At 39.0% G+C, this 19,866-nt stretch overlaps 1 protein-coding gene and 1 pseudogene across 2 annotated transcripts in view; one reads left to right on the top strand and one right to left on the bottom strand.

Moving 5' to 3' along the window:
- Positions 1–19,124, bottom strand: part of LCLAT1 (lysocardiolipin acyltransferase 1) — a 168,844-nt gene extending 149,720 nt beyond the window's left edge. The window contains exons 1-2 of one of the 2 annotated variants that reach the window (XM_045549330.1): positions 18,693–19,124; positions 4,214–4,338 (exon numbers count right to left, since the gene is read on the bottom strand). The gene's annotated coding sequence lies outside the window, so the exon portion shown is untranslated. The remainder of the gene's footprint in view (positions 1–4,213; positions 4,339–18,692) is intronic. The other variant, XM_045549328.1, reaches the window with a different exon arrangement.
- On the top strand, positions 6,324–6,410 carry LOC123637597 (annotated as a pseudogene).
- Positions 19,125–19,866: the final 742 nt, after the last annotated feature.

The raw sequence follows: 19,866 nt of genomic DNA, 5'->3' as shown, positions 1-19,866 counted from the left end.
ACTTGTTTGGGGACAGGGATTAGACCCGGCCTTCAGAAAAGGTCCGCTCCAGATAAACCGAAGTATTCATTGCCATCAACACCACCTTCAATGGACGCCCAACAATCCCCTCCATTCCTTTTCACTTATGGTATTTCCAAGTAGAAGGGTCCTCTCCCCAGTCACGATTCTCAAAGTCCTACTACCTCTTTAAGGCCAAGTTCAAAATACAACTGCTCCACGAAGCTGTTCCTCTTTTGAACTCTAGAAGCACTTAATTACCTGTACTACTCTGTCAGCATTTGCTATTTTTATAAAGACATTGTTTTCATAAATTCTGACTTTTTGATTATACTTCACATGTAACAAAAAGACACACTTCCCTCTCCAATGCAATTCACTGGAGATACAGATTGAGTGGCCCATCCAAGAAACACAATAGGAGTTTGTTTTCTTTGTTCTATATAAAGACTGGGACAGCAGTATTAATTGAGGCCTGTTGGACTCTGGTGGGCCTTGAATGGCTGCCTAAGGAGTATGGGTTTGACTCAATACCTTTCACAATAACAACAAAGAAAATAAAATACTTAGGAATATATTTAACTAAGGAGGTAAAAGACCTCTACAGGGAGAACTACGAAACACTGTGGAAGGAAATTGTCGAGGATGTAAAAAGATAGAAAAACATATCATGCTCATGGATTGGCAGAATCAATATTGTTAAAATGTCTATATTACCCAAAGTGATCTACAGATTTAATGCAATCCCCATTAAAATACCAACATCATTTTTCACAAATCTAGGAAAAATGGTTCTATGTTTTGTATGGAACCAGAAAAGACCCTGAGTAGCCAAAACAACCTTAAGCGAATCGGGAGGCATCACTTTACCAGACTTCAAGCTATACTACAAGGCTATAGTAATCAAAACAGCATGGTACTGGCACAAAAACAGACAGACTATGGATCAGAACAGAGAACCCGGATATAAAACCATCCTCATATTACCATCTGATCTTTGACAAAGCAGACAAAAACACACACTGGGCAAAAGAATCCCTATTCAATCAAAGGTGCTGGAAAAATTGGATAGCCACATGTAGAAGACTAAAACAGGATCCGCCTCTCACCGCTCACAAAAATCAACTCACTTAAACATCAGACATGAAACTATAAGAATTCTAGAAGAAAATGTTGAAAAAGTTCTTCTAGATATCAGCCTAGACAAAAAATTTATGAAGAAGACCCCAAAAGCAATCACAGCAACAACAAAAATTAACAAATGGGACTTTATTAAACTAAAAAGCTTCTGTACATCCAAGGAAACAATCAATAGAGTGAATAAACAACCTACAGAATGGGAGAAAATATTTACATGCTATACATCCAATAAAGGGCTAATAACCAGAATCTGCAAAGAACTCAAACATAACTGCAAGAAAAATATCAAACAACCCCATAAAAAAGTAGGCAAAAGATATGAACAGAATCTTTTCAAAAGAAGATAGACTAACAGCCAATAAATATATGAAAAAATGCTCAGTCTCTAATCATCAGGGAAATGCAAATCAAAACCACAATGAGATATCACCTTACCCCAATCAGAATGGCTTTTATCAAAAAGTCCCAAAACAACACGTTGGTGTGAATGCAGAGAGATAAGAACACTCATACACTGCTGGTAGGACTGCAAACTAGTACAACCTCTATGGAAAATAGTATGGAGATTCCTCAAAGAACTAAAAGTAGACCTACCATTCAATCAGGCAATCCCACTACTGGGTATCTACTCAAAGGAAAAAAAGTCATTTTATCAAAAAGACATGTGCACTTGAATGTTTAGTGCAGCACAATTCACAATCACAAAGATGTAGAATTAACCTAGGTGCCCATCAATACATGAGTAGATTAATAAAATGTGTTATATGTATACAATGGAACACTACAGAGCCATAAAAAATGGTGAACTAATACCTTTTGTAACCACCTGGATGGAACTAGCGACCATTCTTCTAAGTGAAGTATCAGAAGAATGAAAAAATAAACACATGTACTCACTATTAAACTGGAACTAATCAATCAACACCCATGTGTACATATGGTAGTAAAACTCAACAGAAACCAAGTAGGTGGGAGCGGGGAGGAGAGGATGGGTAAATTTCACCTAACAGGTACAATGCATGTTACCTTGGTGATGGGCACACTTATAACTTCAACTCATACTGCACAAAAGCAAAATGTAATCAAAACACTTGTACCCCCGTAATATTCTGAAATTTAAAAAAAACCTTAGGGAAAAAAAGGAGTATGGGTTTTATTCTGCAGTAATAGAGCGTAACTGAAAGTTTCTGAGCTCAAAAATGATATGATAAAAGTTTAACTTAGAAAAAGCAGTCCTCAGTCCACAAATGCCAGATTAGAGGAGGGTAGTAATACCTAGAGAAAGAAAGGCAGTTGGCTCAACATAAAGGATTAAGTAAAGGGCTTTAAAAACAGAAAACACTGAGTTCATCACTTCTTTGCTCTGTGATCCTGGGCAGTTATAACTTCACCTTGCTCTGTGGGTAAAACAAGAATGAGAAAACCAGGTCTTAACCCACTTGGTGAGTATAACAAGAAATAACGCATGTAGCACACACATCATAATGCCTGACAAAGGGTAAGTGCTCTGACACCAATTTGGTGTCCTACAATTCAGTTTAGTTCTGACACTATCTGGAGTTAGCATCAGATCCACAAGTTATAGCAAGGTCCCCAATAAGACTGCCCTTACTTCAGAAATCCCCAGGCTATCTGCGCTAATGTCTGACTTGGCTACAAATTCAGGGGTTCCTAAAACCTCCCTTCATGTGCAATAATTCTCTACAACAACTCACAGAAATCACTGGAAGCACGAAACTTAATCACAGTTTTGTTATAAAGGATACAACTCAGGTAAAGCCAAATGGAAAAGACACACAGCGCAAAGTCTGGAGAAGAGAGTAGAGGGATACAAAGCTTCCATGCTCTCTCATTAAGAAATCCAGGTGTCACTCTTGCAGCACATCGATGTGTTCACTACTATTCCAGGGCTTTTATACGAGGTTTCATTACCTAAGCATGATTAAATCACTGACCCTATGATTGAGCTTGCTATCAAGTTCCTCTTCCCTCTCCAGAGACTGGGGGTAGAGCTAAAATCCCAACCCTCTAATCTTGGTCTGTCTGATGTAGACAGCTTCTCCCTTCAAACTACCTACGGGCACACCAAAGTCACCTCATTAGCATAAACTCAGGTGTGGTAAAAGGGACTCAAAAGATACTTCCATCACTCAGGAAATTCCAAGGTTTTGAAGCTCACTGTCAGGAACCAGGGACAAAGACCAGATGTATTCTTTATTATATCACATACACAATAAATGGAAGCTATTATTTTAGAAACCAACTAGTAGACTATTGAAATAATGCAAGTATAAAGATAAGGGTGAAAAAAATCAAAAGCATTAAGAAAGAAGAAGCAATAGAAAAAAGGCTTGGAGTGAACAGGGGTCAAAATTGTCTATGAAGGTTCAAGCCTGGACAATTAAATAGACAGTAACAGACATATTCTGGAAGGAAACTGAATATGGGACTCAGAATGAATTTAGTTCTGGCCAAATTAAGGTTGAAGGCAACAGCCAGGAATTTCAGATGGACACTGGGCAGATGGAGACTGTGAGCCTAGAGATGGGACAGGACATGGCCAGAATCAGCTGTGAGAGTTACCCACAGAGATAAACACTCCCACCTCCTCAAGCCCTCACTGCTCCAAAAGGAAGATACCAGCTAACGGTGTTACATAAGTTGCTATGTGACCCACTAGAGTCAAATAAAAGTCAGTTACTACATGTAGCAGAAAATGTAAGGACTGAATTCTAGAACATAGTCCATTTAACATTTTGGACTCTAAACAAAATGGTGCCTAATTTTCAACAAAAAGATTCAAAAAGAATCACATGACCAAATGCCAAACAGAAATGCTGGGTTTTGTTCTTTGACAGAAATATACCAATTTATTTTCTATCAACAGGAAACTTAGATCTCTTCAACAGAAATAAATGTTTATTTTATAATGAAAAGTTTATGGAGCAAGCATTAGAATATTTCAACAACACAACATAAACAGGAACAACTATGATCAATTTAAAAAGCTTTGTGTTCAGATACATGAACCAAGATAAGAACCGCAAACATGGAAACCATTATACAGACTTACCCAAAGCTTTTACAGTCCTGATTTCAGAAAGTACATTCAGTAGCTAGAAACTGCCTTGTTAATTGCCCATGGGTTCAGTAGCATCACAATTGTCCTAGAAGAGAATCTCAACTCTGTCTTTCAGCCTGTGTACGTGACAAATGGGAGAAAAAAGAGAAAGCAGAGTTTGAGAACAGTGCTCTGGGCTAGTCAGATGGTTCATAGTACTAACAGGTTATAATGGGCCCAGGGATTGGAAACACTCCAGTACTGACCGGATTAATTCACAGGGAACTCAGGAAGCCAGGGAACTGTGCTGGTTGTAGTGCTTAGAACAGGAATGCCAGAAAAGTGAAGTGAGAGCCCAATATGTGTGCCACCCCTCAGGTTCCAGGGAGAGATGGAGACTGAAATGTTAACACTGGCTGGGTCCTTGGAGCTTTTGCTTCTCCCTGATAGCAACGCCCTTAGTCAGAATATGAACAGCAAGGACAAAATCGGAGCCTATATCTCAACCCAAAAAGGAATGGGTAAGGAGCAGTTCCTTTCCCCACAATCTGTAACTCATAGTGTATTCAAGTTTCAAAGATGGCTAGAGGAACCCAAGACCTTCCTAAAGAAAGAATGCAGGCATGACCACATTCTCCCCACTCCCTGGATCATGATGCCAAATTATAAGGACCATTTTATTTTGCAAAAAACTTTAAACCATATTTGTACTGAGCAGACTGTTGCTTTTGTTTACAGTAATACTTAATTTCCTTACATCAAAATTCATGTTGCTCAGTTCTAAATGGAGGTATCTATTTATACATAAGCCCCTTATGGTTCACATAGTAGACTGCATTGAGGCTTATTTTCATTATCCTAATTTAACAGTAGCTGGGAATGTCCTTGGCTTAAACCATCCCCTAATTTGCTCCAATTATACAACACACAGGAAGCCAACATCTTCCCTTGGACCAGGCTAATTTCCGGGAGACTTAAATTCTCTCAGCCTCTGAGGATCCCCTCTTCTAACTCAACCATTTCACCAATTCTACTCCACGCCCATCCACTTTCACCTGCTACCCCTTAAGTAAAACATTTGTAAATACTGAGGGTCAGAGAGAAAGGTCAACTTAAATAACATAACCTTGAGCCATCTTTCCACATCCTCCCTCTTCTTCGATCACCCCCACCTCCCAACTGACCCAAAAATTGCCCTTGAAACTCCCAACAGTTATTTCTAGGTTAAATAAAATCTAGCCCTTTCTGGTTTCTACTCTCTGAAGAGCATTCCACATCTATCAAGGTCCTTGGCAGCTATTTATATTACTTCCTATATTTAAGGCAGTTTTAGCCTTCCATCTATCAGAACCTACCCTCCAAATTGCTTTAAAGCAGAAAGATAGGCCAGGCACAGTGACCCACACCTGTAATCCTAGCACTCTGGGATGCCAAGGCAGGAGGATCACTTTAGGTCAGGGGTTTGAGACCAGCCTGAGCAAGAGCAAGACCCTGTCTCTACTAAAAATAGAAAAATTAGCCGGGCATGCTGGCACACGCCTATAGTCCCAGCTACTTGGGAGGGTGAGGCAGGAGGATCGCTTGAGCCCAGAAGTTTGAGGTTGCTGTGAGCTAGACTGATACCATGGCACTCTAGCCTGGGAAGGAGTGAGACTCTATCTCAAAAAGGAAAAAAAAAAAAGGAAGCAAGCAGAAAGATGATAAAAATTCTCTTAACCTGTTAAGCCACATTTCCAGCCCTAACGCTTCTTCCTAGTACAAAGCCACGCAGAGCAGGGTCTTCTCACTCACTGTTTACTGAATCGAATGACCAGGCTGCTGTTCTAATGAATGGCTCACCAGATCAAACTCTACATTTTCCTTTCTCAGAGCAGCAAGGTCACTGCACATTAAAAATGCCATCCCCTCCAAAAGCAACTATTGTCACTTACTTCATTCTACTCTTTACAATTATTGCTAATGAAACTTATGACCTAACAACTAAGTGAAAATTCCACGTCGTTTTTTTTTTTAACAGATTAAGAAACTAAGTTTCAGGAAGGTAAAATTAGTTGCCCACAGCCTTCTAATTAAAAATAAAACAAAGTGCTCATTTCAGCAACTAAAATTACTAAAAAACTAACGTACTAAAATTGGAATGATACAAAGAAGATTATCATGGCCCCTGTGCAAGGATGACACTTTTAATAAATAAAAAAAAGGAAAAATAAATCATAGAGTTCTTATGATATATGAGGTACTATGATAAGTGTGTAACGTGTAACATCGCTTTTAAGCCTCATAATAACCATGGAAAGAAAACAGCATGGTAACCTCTTTTTATAGTGGTAAACAGGTTAAAAATTACAATTCCCTGGCTGTTAAGTGTTACAGCTGTAATTCAAGCCCAGTCAAGCTAAATTCAGAATTCAAGCTGTTAAAGATAACTAAAACAAAAATATAACATTGTGTCTCTCATGCGAATACAAAATCAACATATGTCTATGACTTTAATTAATTCCTTATGTAATTAGGGAACAAATATGTTCCAACTGGTTCAGAAGAGAATCCAAAGACACTTATATACTCAATGGGGAATACTGAAATGAATTTGCTTAATAGACACAAAACTGGCTTCTTCCACAAAAGAGGAAAGAAATCAACCATACTTCAACTATACTTCCAAACAACAAAATTCCTTTGCATGCCTACAGACAAGAACAACAACTTACAAAATTGTAAAATAAATCAAAATCAATGAAAGCTGCAAACCCCATAAAATTAGATAACCAGGAAAAGTGCTCTAGATACTTTTCCACCAAAAACACCCACCAATCTTTTTGGAACATTTCAGACTCAAAAGTTTTCTTATGTAGATCTTAACCACCATGCCTTTTTCTTCTTCTTTTAGATAAGGATCCACAGCTTCAAGATCTCTGACAACCACTAGAAAAAACTGAGTTACACCCCTCCATAAAATCTTTCACAAAGATAAATTTTTCTCTGCCACGTACTACACCAAAAGTTTAGATTTATTATGAATCTATATCTAAATGCAGAAATAAATTAATTCACTGAATTGTCAAGCTTCTTACGAGATCTAAAACTAAAGAAGGTTTGGTTTTACTTAACAAAGATATATAGAAATATTCTCTGAAGAAATAAAGAAAGAGTTGTCACTTCCAAGTCACTAACCCAAAACTAACTTAAGTGTCTTTCTAGACAACTCATGCATCTTAATTTCTGCCCGTTTTCTTCCATTAAAAAGCAATCCTAGTCCAACTTCCGCTTCCAGCAAGATCAAGCAAATATACTTTTTCCTAACTGTTCCAGCTTTATACAACTAAAACCCCTGGGTGTCACATATAAAACAAACTTAAGAAGACTCTGAAGGTGGATATAAGAAGGTAGACCAGCTAGGGACCTAGGAACCCATGAAACAACACAGTAGTGAGTTGCCTGGGTTTTATTTTTGCCTAATACCACAGATGATGAGCTGAAAAAGCCAGGAATCCAGAAATGCCAGTGGAGGAAGACAAAAGAAGGGGGTGGGGGGAAGCCCCTGCTTAAAGAACCAAGAAAAGAGCAGCATAGTGAGACAGAAAACTTTTAGACAATAACCTGCACTCCAGCCAACACCAGAGAAAAAACTCTGGCCTGCTTCCACACACGACAGCAAAGGCCACATGGGGAGCCTAACTTTCCACCCTCACCAAGCTGTAACGTTGTGCCCCAACCTACCTCCCAGATATCCCCCAGCCCCTGCGCCTGCAAGGGTGATAACCAGAGGTCAGATTTTCTTCCCTGCAAGGTGGTAATAAGACCCCCTTCCCCTGCCAGGTAGTGCGTGAGGAGACCACCAGGGGAGCCTAGATTCCCACTCCCACCCAGCAGTAATGAGACACCTACTGCGGTGGTATTAGAGGAGACCTAGTAGGGAGTCAGGACTTTCACCTGACTTTCGCTGAACCCCAGTGGTGTCAGTAGAGACCTAGAAATGAGCTGAAACTCCAAGGCCTGCCCAGCTGTAATGAGGAGGCCTGCTTTATGTGTGAATGGATCAATTCTTCAAAAGCACAGACTTACACCACTCACTCAAAATTAAATGAATAATTTGAATAGCCCTGTAACTATTAAAGAAATTAAACTCATAATTTAAAACCTTCTGAAAAAGAAATCTGGCCCAGATCATTTCATTAGAGAATTCTACCAAATGTTTAAAGAATTAACACCAATACTACACAATCTTGTCCAGAAAACAAGAGTAGGGAGTACTTCACAATTCATTTTATGAAGCTAGTACTACCCTGATGCAAAAACCAGAAAAAGACAGTATAAAAGAATAAAACTTCTGCCAGGCGAGGTGGCTCACGCCTGTAATCCTAGCACTCTAGGAGGCTGAGGCGGATGGATCGATCGCTCGAGGTCAGGAGTTCAGAGATCAGCCTGAGCAAGAGCGAGACCCGTCTCTACTAAAAATAGAAAGAAAATTATATGGCCAACTAAAAATCTATACAGAAAAAATTAGCCAGGCATAGTGGCACATGCCTGTAGTCCCAGCTACTCGGGAGGCTGAGGCAGTAGGATCACTTAAGCCGAGGAGTCTGAGGTTGCTGTGAGCTAGGCTGACGCCACGGCACTCATTCTAGCCTGGGCAACAAAGCGAGACTCTGTCTCAAAAAAAAAAAAAAAAGAATAAAACTTCAATAGTACATGTAAAAAAAAAAAAAGAGAGAGAGGAAAAAAGAGAATAAAAAAACTACAGACCAATACCAGAATACAGACACAAAAATCCTTAATGAAGTGTTACCAAAAGAATTCAACAATACATAAAAAGTTGAATTTAGTCCAAGAATGCAAAGCTGGTCTAATATTCAAGAAGCAATCAATGTAATCCACAATATTAACAAGCTAAGGAAAAAACATCACATGATCATACCAATCAATACAGAAAAATCATCTGCTAAAATTCATCCCTATTCATAAGAAAAACTCTCAAAAAAAATAGAAATAAAGAGAAACTTCCTCAACTAGATAATGAGTATCTACAAAAAACCTACAGCAGACATCACACCCAATGATATAAAACCAAATGCATAATGCATTCACCCTATCATTGGGAACAAGGCAAGGATGTCCATTGTTACCACTTTTATTCAACATAGTAAATGGAAGTTCTAGCTACTACAAGAAGGTAAGAAAAGGAAATAAAATTCATACAGAAAAGAAGCAAAAGTGTACCTATCTGCAAATGATATGATGGTTTACATAGAAAATCCCAAGAAATCTATCCCCCAAAACCACCTAGAACTAATAAGTTAAGTGCAGCAAGGTTGCAGATATAACTTTTTTTAACTTGACTGTATTTAAAGTGAAAAGAATGGGAGAAAAGTTTTGCAAATCATCTATGATAAGGAACATGCATCTAGCATTATATAAGAAGTCCTACAACTCAATAATAAAAAGGCAAATAACTAAATTTAAAAACGGGCAAGGGATCTGACATTTCTCCAAAGAGAACATACAAACATTAAAAATAAGTATTGTCACATGCTGCCATATGGATGAATCTTGAAAACATTAAGCTAAGTGAAAGAAGCTAGTCACAAAAGACCACATATTATGATTCCACTTATATGAAATGTCCAGAACAGACAAATCTAGAGAGAAAGTAGATTAGTGGTTGCCTAGGGGAAAAGGAGAGTGGGGAGGAGAGGAGAATGAGGTGTCACTGCTAATGAATATAGGGTATTTTTCCTGGGGTAATGAAAATGTTCTAAAATTAATTGTGGTGTTAGTTGTACAACTCAGTGAATATATTAAAAATTATTAACTATCAGATCTCCCACTGACTTCTTTGTAGAAATTGACAAACTGATTCCAAAATTCATATGAACTTGCAAGGAACTCAGAATAGACAAAATAATCTTGAAAAAGAAGAATAAAGTAGGACATATACTTCCATTTTCAAAACTTTCTACAAAGCAATGGTAATTAAGACAATGTGGTAGTGGCATAAGGGTAAACATAAATCAATGGAATAGAATTCAGAGTTCAGAAATAAACCCACGTGTCTGTCTATGCAACCACCATATGGCCCAGCAACTACACTCCTGGATACTCATCCTAGTACAGTAAAAACTTACATTCACACAAAAACCTGTACACAAGTGTTCATAGCAGCTTTATTCCTAACACCCGAAAACTAGAAATAACCCAGATAACCTTCAATGGGTATATCCAGATCCAGGAATACTAAGGATACTAGAGAATACTAAGAAAGAAAAAAGAAATTATTGATACATGCAATAACTTCAATGAATCTCCAGGGAATTATGCTAAGTGAAAAAAGCCTATCCCTAAGGGTTATATGCTGTATAATTTCATTTATATATTCTTCCAATGGCAAAATTACAGAAATATAGAACAGATTAGTAGTTGTCAGAAGTCATGGAAGGGGATGGGTGTGTGGCTAGCAAAAGGCAACATAAAGAATCCTTACAACAAAACTGTTCTGTATCTTGGCTGTTATCAATGCCAATTTACTGGTTGTAATGTTGTAGTACAGTTTTGCAAGATGTTACCATCAGGAAAAAACAAAGTAAAAGGTACAGGAGATCTCTATTATTTCTAACAACTGCATGTGACTCTACAATTATCTCAAAATAAAAAGCCTAAAAAAAAAGAAAGAGTATCCTCAAACACTGCTGTATAATAGATCTGCTTATACACAGAATATTACTATTTTCTAAAAGGAGGTAGGTAGTCAGGAAACACATATACTGAGAGGAAGAGAGAGTAAGAGGTTGATTCTAACTTTGTGAACTTTAGATAATCAACCAAGTTTCTTCACCTGTAAAACACAGATTAAGAAATAATATTGTGATAGATGGAATAATGACTCTCAACATATACCCATGTCCTAATCCCTAGAAGCTGTAAATGTTACCTTATGTGGCAAAAATAAATAAATAAAGACTTTATAGCTGTTACTAAATTAAGTATTTTGAGATGGGAGGATTATTTTGGATTCTCAGGGTAGGTCCTAAATACAAGCACATACTATATCCTTTTAAGAGGGAGATTTGACTGCAGACAGAAGAGGAGAGGGTAATGTGACCAAAGAAGCAGAGGCCGGAGTGATACAGCCATAAACCAAGGAATACCAAAAGTCACCAAAAGCTAGAAGAGGCCAAGGAGCAGATTCTTCTCTAGAGCCTCTGGAGGTAGCATGGCCCTTCGACATTTTGATCTTGGCAGATTGATATTGATTTCAAAATTCTGGCCTCCAGAACTCTTGAGAAAATAAATTTCTATTGTTTTAAGCCACCACACTTACGGTAATTTGTTATAGCAGCCACAGGAAACTAACATAAATACCTCCCCATCTCCTAGAAATGTTATAAAGCGCTATATAATAAATATGTATGGAAATGTCCTTGAGAAGTCTGAAGTGCAGCTACAAAAGAAAATCAGACACAATTTTAGAGTTCTTAATTCAAAATAAGAATATAACACCCAAAATTTTTGAGAGTTAAAGAAATTCGAGATAAAGAAAAAAATAAATAAAGCTTTGGGAACAATTATATCCAATGTAGACTCAGTTCCCTGAAGATCAGCCTACTCAATAGAGAACTGTTTATCACGGAAGCTCTAGCAAAGAGAAGACTCAATCTTGATTAACTCTGACTTTGAGTATATTTCTTCTCTGAAGGAAAGAGAAGCTAAATTGTGCTCGTTTCATTACTAACATAAACAGCAAACTAAGGTCATCCAGCACTCCCTGGAGTATTCTAGATTATTTCAACTCTGCTTCTCCACTGCCTTCCCATTCTTAGAGAACAGAGCAAACATAATTCTTCCTTTAATTTAATCCAGTGGACTTAATAAACAACCATGTTAAAAATACAACTGAAATTTGAATCTGCAGTTACATTAACAAAGATGTTAATCCAGTAATTTACAAACTCTCCAGTTTGAGTGCTACATCACAAAATACATTAAGTGTATGTTTATAGCACAAACAATAAACCTGAAAATATTTTTTTACTGAATTTCAGAAGGACATAATGGAACATGCAAGAGTATTAAGAGTGCCAATCATTATAACAAACAAAAAGGGAAAGGACAAAAAGGATGTCTCATTTACATCTCCCACATTATAGACAAAATCACCCTAAGCCGCCATAGTAAGCTAAATTCAGCATGGATATTCAGAAATTTTGAACTTATAGTCAAGGCATGCTATTATTCAAATAACCAATCCCTTACACTTACAGCCACATAAGTACAGTATATTTTAAATTTACACTGGATTAAAATAGGCATTATAGCATAACAGCTAATAGTACAGACTCTGAAACTAGACTGCCTTGGTTCAAATACATGTCTCTTAACCTCTTTGGGCCTCAGTTTCCTCATAAGTAAAATGAGAATAATAATAGTACCTGTATTTACCTTAAAGTGGAACCTATGAGGATTAAAGGAGTTAAAAACTTAAAGCATTAAGAACAGAACTCACTATGTAGTTAAGCACTCTATAAATGCTAGCTATTTTTATTATTATGTATTAAAAGAGAGGGTCACCATTACTACCTATGGACTTCGTAACAGTTTCATAGCTGCTGTGCTTACCTTTCACCATGGAAAACCTGGAGGTGATGAAATCTCAATGTTCTCTGCACTGAAGGTATTGATTTGTTTATTTCTCTCCTTCTCTACACAGTGAGCTCAAGGACAGGAACCATGTTATATTCAACTCTGTTCCCATCACCAAGCTCAGGCAGGTGTCCAAAAATGTTCAAGTAAGTAAAGAAACTTGGAGTTCAAGCCACTCCAAGTTTCCATCATTTTCCTACCTAACCCCACACAGGTAAATTTTTATTTAAAGGCTGCACAATATAAAGAAAAAATAATTCTAAGAAAGTATTGCTATTACAAAAACAGGACAGCAGAAATAGTAAGAGCCACAGACAAAGCTGCCTTCTGCAAGATATTTAAACATTCCTGTAGGGGAAGAGTTTCTGTCAGAGTTAAAAACAATCCTTTTTACTCCACACTCCCAGCCGCACAGAGCTGCAAGAGCTGTTCCTCTTCCCCCATCATTCTTATTCCTATCTCTCTTGCAGCATTTCCTTCCCTTGTGACCCCACTACTAGATACCAGCTACCAACATGCCATCTCCCTACTCTATGAGTTCTCCCAAGGGAAATAACTATATACACTTACAAACATAAAATACATGTAATCTCTTATTTGAGATGGAAAACTAAGGGTAGTTTTCCTTTATTTCTAACAGTAACCCACTTCCTCTGAGGAAGAAAACAACTGAAGTTTTCAGAAACCTCAACTATGCGACAGATAAAGTAGTTAATCATATTCTGTCAGCTTTCACTGATGGCTGCCCCTCAGTTGTTCCTTCCATTTGCCTTCTAGCTTATCACAGTAGGATCGCCATGGCCCTACTGCCACATGGAGAGGACCAGGTGGAGGCGTGACTTTAGCTCACAAAAGCTTTTTGGGGGAATTATCTCACTGCCACAGGGAACTCACCAAAGGCTTTTCTTAGCTCTATTATTACATTCAAAACCTTGTAGCCAAAGGAACTGCGTGCAACAGTCCTCATTACCTAAGAGCAATTAGTGTAGCAGGGAAAAGGCCATGCAGTGACTTCTCAGGACCACATTTCGGAATGATGAAAAAAAGATTTGACTAGAATTTTCCCCCCAAAAAATGACACAAATTGATCAATATATTTTTATAATGTGTCTTATATTGTATTGTATTTATCAAAATTTAGGTTATACTTGCAACAATGTACAAATTCTTAGGACAAGGAACTAATCAATCGGTGGAGGGCGTAGGCATAATTTTGTGACCAAACTGTAAACAAACTGTAAAACCGTATATGACAACCTTGATTTCACATTTGCCTTTTGCAAGCTAAGTACATAAGCCATTTTAGAGAAAATATTTATACCTTTTTTAAAATTTTTTTGTAGAGAAGTGTCACTATGTTGCCCGGGCTGGTCTCGAACTCCTGGCCTTAAGTGATCTTCCTAACTTGGTCTCCCAAAGTGCTGAGATCACAGGCTTGAGCCACTGTGCCTAGCCAAAGAATTATAAATTTTATCATTTTCCCCTGGAACCTCTCATGCTACTTTTAAATTCTTTAAAAGCACCTCTTTGAACATTATACCTGGTTTTGCTCCTCAAAAGATCGAGCATTGCTATATTCTTACTAGAGCCTCTTTTTTTAAAATTAAAGTATAATAACACATATACAGTAAAGTACACAAATCTTAGGTGTGAAACTTAAATTTTTACATATGCATACTCCCACGTAACTGCCACTCATCCCAAGATATAGAACATTTCCAATATCCCAGAAGGTTCCTTCATGCCCCTTTCCAGTCATTACCACCACTACACCAACAACACCCTGGAGTAACCACTATTCTGACTTCTACTACCAGGAAGTAGCTGTACTTGTTTTTGAACTCCATTTAAATGGAATCATGCAGTATGCAATCTCATGTCCGACTTAATATGTCTATGAGATCCAACCAGTTGATATGTATATCCATAGTTCATTCTTTTACTGCTTTTGTAGTATTTCATTTTATAAATATATCACAATTTATTCATCCATTCTACTGCTGATGTACATTTGGGTTATATTCAATTTTTGGTTATTATAATAAAGACGCTATGAACATTCTTTTACATGTTTTTTAGTAGGCATTAGTTTCTCTTGGCTATACCTAGGAATGCAATTACTGGATCATGGGTAAGAGTAGACACTGCCACAGTTTTCCAAAGTGACTGTACTATTTTACATTCCTACCATCAACATGTAAGAGATCCAGCTGGTCCATATCCTTGTCAACATGGGCATTGACTGTCTTTTTAATTTTAGCCATTCTGGAAGTTGTATAGTAGTATCTCTTTATTGTTTTAATTTGTATTTCCCATTGACTAAATGTGGATTGCCTTTTTATATGCATACTGACCATTCTGAGATCCTCTATTAGAAAGTGCTCTTTAAAACTTCTATGCATTTTTTAAATTCATTTTCTTATTGATTTTACACACATACATATATATATTCTTGGTATGAGTCCTATGTCAGATATATGAATTGCAAATTTCTTCTTCTAGTCTACATTTTGCTCTTCATTCTCTTAATGGTGTCTTTAGATGGAGAGTTCAATTTCAACAAATTCTAAAGGCAAATTTATCATTTTCATGGTCATTGCTTTCTGAATCCTTTTTAAGAAATCTCTGCCTCCTCTATTCATTAATTCTTTGATTTGTGCTTATGGTTTGAGCAGTTCTCCACCTTGCTGTGACTTCATGAAATCCTGCATATTTACAAGGCTTGCTCTTCTACCTTGCAGTTGATTTTCACTGCATTCATGTTATGTTGGTTAGGTGCTAGACAACTCTAGTAGTATAAAGAAGTGGAGATTAATTTTACAACTAGAGAATTCAGCAGTGAATATTTCCATATATAATGACTTCTGTACAAATATATTAAAAATCTAATGTTAAAAAAAAAATTCTAATGCCCATTAGCCTAGCATTTTTCCCCAAATGTATGTTAGATGATTCTTCCCAATCCTTTTGAACCCAGTCACAAGGAACTCCCTGCTCTATTCTTTTTCCTAAATTAGTTAACAATATCTCCAATTTCCAACCATATAGTTAGAAAACAAACAAATCTTACTCAAACAAACACTACTAGCCAAGCAGGTGTTCTCCTCCCTGACCCCATTATCTTTACACCCAGTCAATCTTACATTCTGCTTTCCACGTGTGTGTGGAATCTAAATTCTGTCCTGCCACAGCCAATGCCCTGGTTCTCTCCCTCACCATCTCTTGTCTAGAGTATGGAAACTGTCCTTAACTGGTTTCATCCTTACATTCTATCACCAAGTCATCAAAGTTGCCTCTAGAGAACACAAAGTTGATGTTATTCATCTAATCAAGATCATTCTATAGTCCTCACTGCCTACAGGATAAAGTCACCCTCTTAGCCGAGAATTCACAACCTCACCCTAAGCTTTCCTGGCTTCTCTCCCAGAATCTCCTACTCTAGTCTGACCCCTGGACATCAAGCACTCTCAATTGTCCTGGCTATGCACTGCTTCCTCCTACAGCTGAAAGCCCTTTCTCCCTTTATTCTCTCCAGTCAGCTCCCTTCCTCTCTTGACTGGGCCACTCCAGAAGAAACAACTGTTCCTCCTTACGTGCATTCCCACAGCTCTCTACACCCACAAATTTGAGTTCTTACGTTTGAGTTAATCATTTACTTGTCTCATTCACTAGTCTACAAACTTCTGGACCTGGGACTTCTCGCTGAACTCCTCAAGGATAAGGTCAGGAGTTAATCTTTACATTCCAAGGACTTGGCAGGGCTGTTCCATAAAGGTTAAATGAAAGAATGTCCCAGCCACTTTTACTCATGTCATCTTTTTTCTATAAATAAACACTGGAAAAATTAGTACAAGTATGTCAAAGTAATGAGCCTAACCAAAAGAAGTTTTCTTTGAAAAGTCCCAGCAAATCATTCTTTTAAAAAATGTAATAAAAGCAAAAATCTCCATTATTGATTTGTGTTTCCTGGTAGAGATTAGTCACAACTATTTGTTTTAAAAGACCTTTTTAAATAATGGACATCAAACGTAGGATGAATACACCACTTAACCAAAGTAACTGTAGTTATCACCACATAAATCACTACTGAATGCCACTGGAATAAATCATGGTTATTATTTACCCAACTAAAAGATCACAAACAAAACTACTCTCTTCAAAATTTGTTCATGTATTCCCCCTTAACCTATAGCACATCTGTATGATAGAGGAAGATGGTATGCATGGTAGTTAAGAACACAGGCTAGAATCACAATGCTAGCTGTGTGATTTGAACAAATTACTTAAATTTCAATGTGCCTCAGTTTCCTCATTTGTTAAATAAAGATAATAAAAGTACCCCCCTCACAATGTTGCTGGGTACCTGAGTTAGCACATATAAGGCCCTTGATACAGTGTCTGGCAGAGAAAATGAATGCATAGTAATAAATGTCAACTATTATTACTGTGTTTTTAACTTTTTAAAGCCCTTTTACATATATTGTCTTCCCCACCCCCACCCCCTTACAACAGTGCAATGAGATTGAACAAGAAATCCCCCCTTTAAAGGTAAGGCACTGACAGAGAAGTTATATGATTACCCCAAGATATTTTAAGTGGCAGAGTATGGAACAGAAACCACACATAACCTCAACCCCAGGCCGAACTGACCAAATCTCCATGGACCTAGTTTAGAAGAAATATTCTTTTGGGTTTTCCCTATTGTTTCCTCCTGGTTGTCAACAATAGCCAGCCTAAAGACCTGGTGGGTGCTGAAGACTCTGAGACTTGGGTAAAAAATAATAATAAATAAAGACCTAGTGGAAACAGATGAACCATGCCTTTTGCTCAAATTGAAAAGGTAGCAGAAGCCTCACTTTCACAGTACCTGACACATAGTTGGCACTCCAGAGACAGGAGCTAGTGAAGACTGAAACACAAAGTGCTATTGTTCTTTCTCAATTACAGATCAAGGTACTGCTCCACAAAAATCAACCCTGCTACCAAAAACAAGTCACTTAATATTATGCTTATCTGTCACAGTGTGACAATAGAAACTAAAAACAAAATTTTAAAGAATAATTTGCTTTTACTCTCAAAATAAGTTTTGCAAAAAGGACTTTCATCAGGGCGGTTTCTGAAAACTAGTTGTATTTCATGACATGATGTTTCTTTGTCCCAGTGACTGATAGAAATAAGTAACATTTTATCTGGGTAATGTCTTCAACATTGATCTTCAATATTTTCCTCAGACTTAAACTGAATCCCAACCCCCTGTCTTCTCTACAGCCAAATGCACACTGAATACAGTTAATGAACTTCAAAGGCAGATGCAATGCTTCCAGGGAACCCACCTCTACCAGGGAAGTACAAGAAAGCAAAACGTCTTCATAACCACATCTAAGTGCCTTATCTTTTCATTTCTTCTCTCAAATGGCCAATTAGAAAAGAAGATACACCTTAAAAATCAGACTTGACATCAGCCCCTGGCGAAGGCCTACCTTTCCTTTCGTGGCATTGCCACTCTGGCACCTACAGGCACGTCTCTAGCACACGGAGAATACGAAGGGAAGGCAGCTCTAGCCCCTGCCTAGACAGCTTTCGTCCAACCCTTGCACGTGGCGGCCACTTGGGACATTTTTGAACATGGGACTTAACCAGGGCACAGCTTGCGTGGTGTTTGGGGACAGTGATGCTCCCAGACCCGCCAAAGTCGGAGCAGGAAGGTCTTGACTTTCCTTTTGTAAATACCCACAGGACACCGGGCCCTTCACGCCGCACGGCTACTTGCCCTCGCCAACCCAGCCGGCGTGGCCCCTCGGCTACCGACGCCTCCACCAGCCTCCAGGAGTCACCTCCCCGCACCTCCTCTCACCTGAGCCGGCTACTCCACCGCCTGTGCCGGGACCCCTATTCCCGGTCAAGGGACCGTTACCGGGGGCCGCAGTCCGGGGAGGGCCCGTGGCTCAGGGGAAAGAGCCTGGGCTGCAGCTTCCCCGACGCCGCCATTTTCCCTGAGCCGTAACCCCCACCTGACAGTTCCTGCCTCCCACCTGTGACTGGCAGGGGACTCCGTGCGACGCCGCGGGGGGCGCGTGGGCTAGCCTGGGACTCCGAAGGGGTCACAACCTCAGGACAGAACCCGCCGCTAATTCATCCCAAAGCGAGGAGGCGTCCAGCCGTCGCCCTAGTAATGCGTCCCGGCAGGCTCCATTCTTATTGGCTGTGGATATCGTGACGCAACGGCGTCCCCGGCTGCGTGGGAAGCCCGGGTGGGCCCGCCCCTGCTCTGCATCCCGGGGTACCCCGGGCGCCTGTCTTACCCGCGGCGCCCGTCTTCGAGGGCTCTTTTAAAGGGGCCGCGCTTATTTCCTCGTCTGGCCTGAAGAGGAAGGACTCACAGGGCGGAAGGGTGTATAGGCGAGAAACAACAAAATAGGAAATCAGCGAAGGGCATTGCCCCAGGGAACCTGATACTTCGTCCAACCCCTAGAATTGCAAAATGGAAAACGGAAATCTGGGAGGTTAATTTACAAACCTAACTGTCTTGCCCCAAGTCACGGGGCAAATCAACAGTAGGACCAGTTCTAGAACCCAGGTTCCTGACGCGACGCAGAGCTCTCTCTAGCGCGCGCACTCGCAGGTACACGCTCCCTCCTGCGATCACCCGCAGTGTTTTCAACACATCTCTTTAAAGGTCCTCCTGGCTTCCTACCATGGCGTATCTGTCCCCTAACCTACTAGACCCTAACCTGCTGGACGGTGGGGACTGTGATTTAACCTCTTTTCATTTCTCCTGCAGATGCCTTCCTCGTGTTGGCCTTCAACAAAATACTGAAGAAAAGTCTTAAAAATAAACATAGCCACATATCACACACAGAGCCACTGGCAGTCATTCATGCATATTTATATATTTTATTCGTTTATTACACAAGGCACAGGGAAGGCTGAATATTAAAAAAAAAAAGTATAAGGTTCCTATCTCCACAGAATGTATAGTGTAAAAATAATGGACATCTAGATTTGGGATGCATAGCTTCAATATAGCT

This window comes from Lemur catta, chromosome 4 (genome assembly GCF_020740605.2).
Source record: "Lemur catta isolate mLemCat1 chromosome 4, mLemCat1.pri, whole genome shotgun sequence".
Lineage (NCBI taxonomy): Eukaryota > Metazoa > Chordata > Mammalia > Primates > Lemuridae > Lemur > Lemur catta.
The sequence above is the reverse complement of the archived record's forward strand: the minus strand, read 5'-3'. Positions and strand labels throughout refer to the sequence as shown.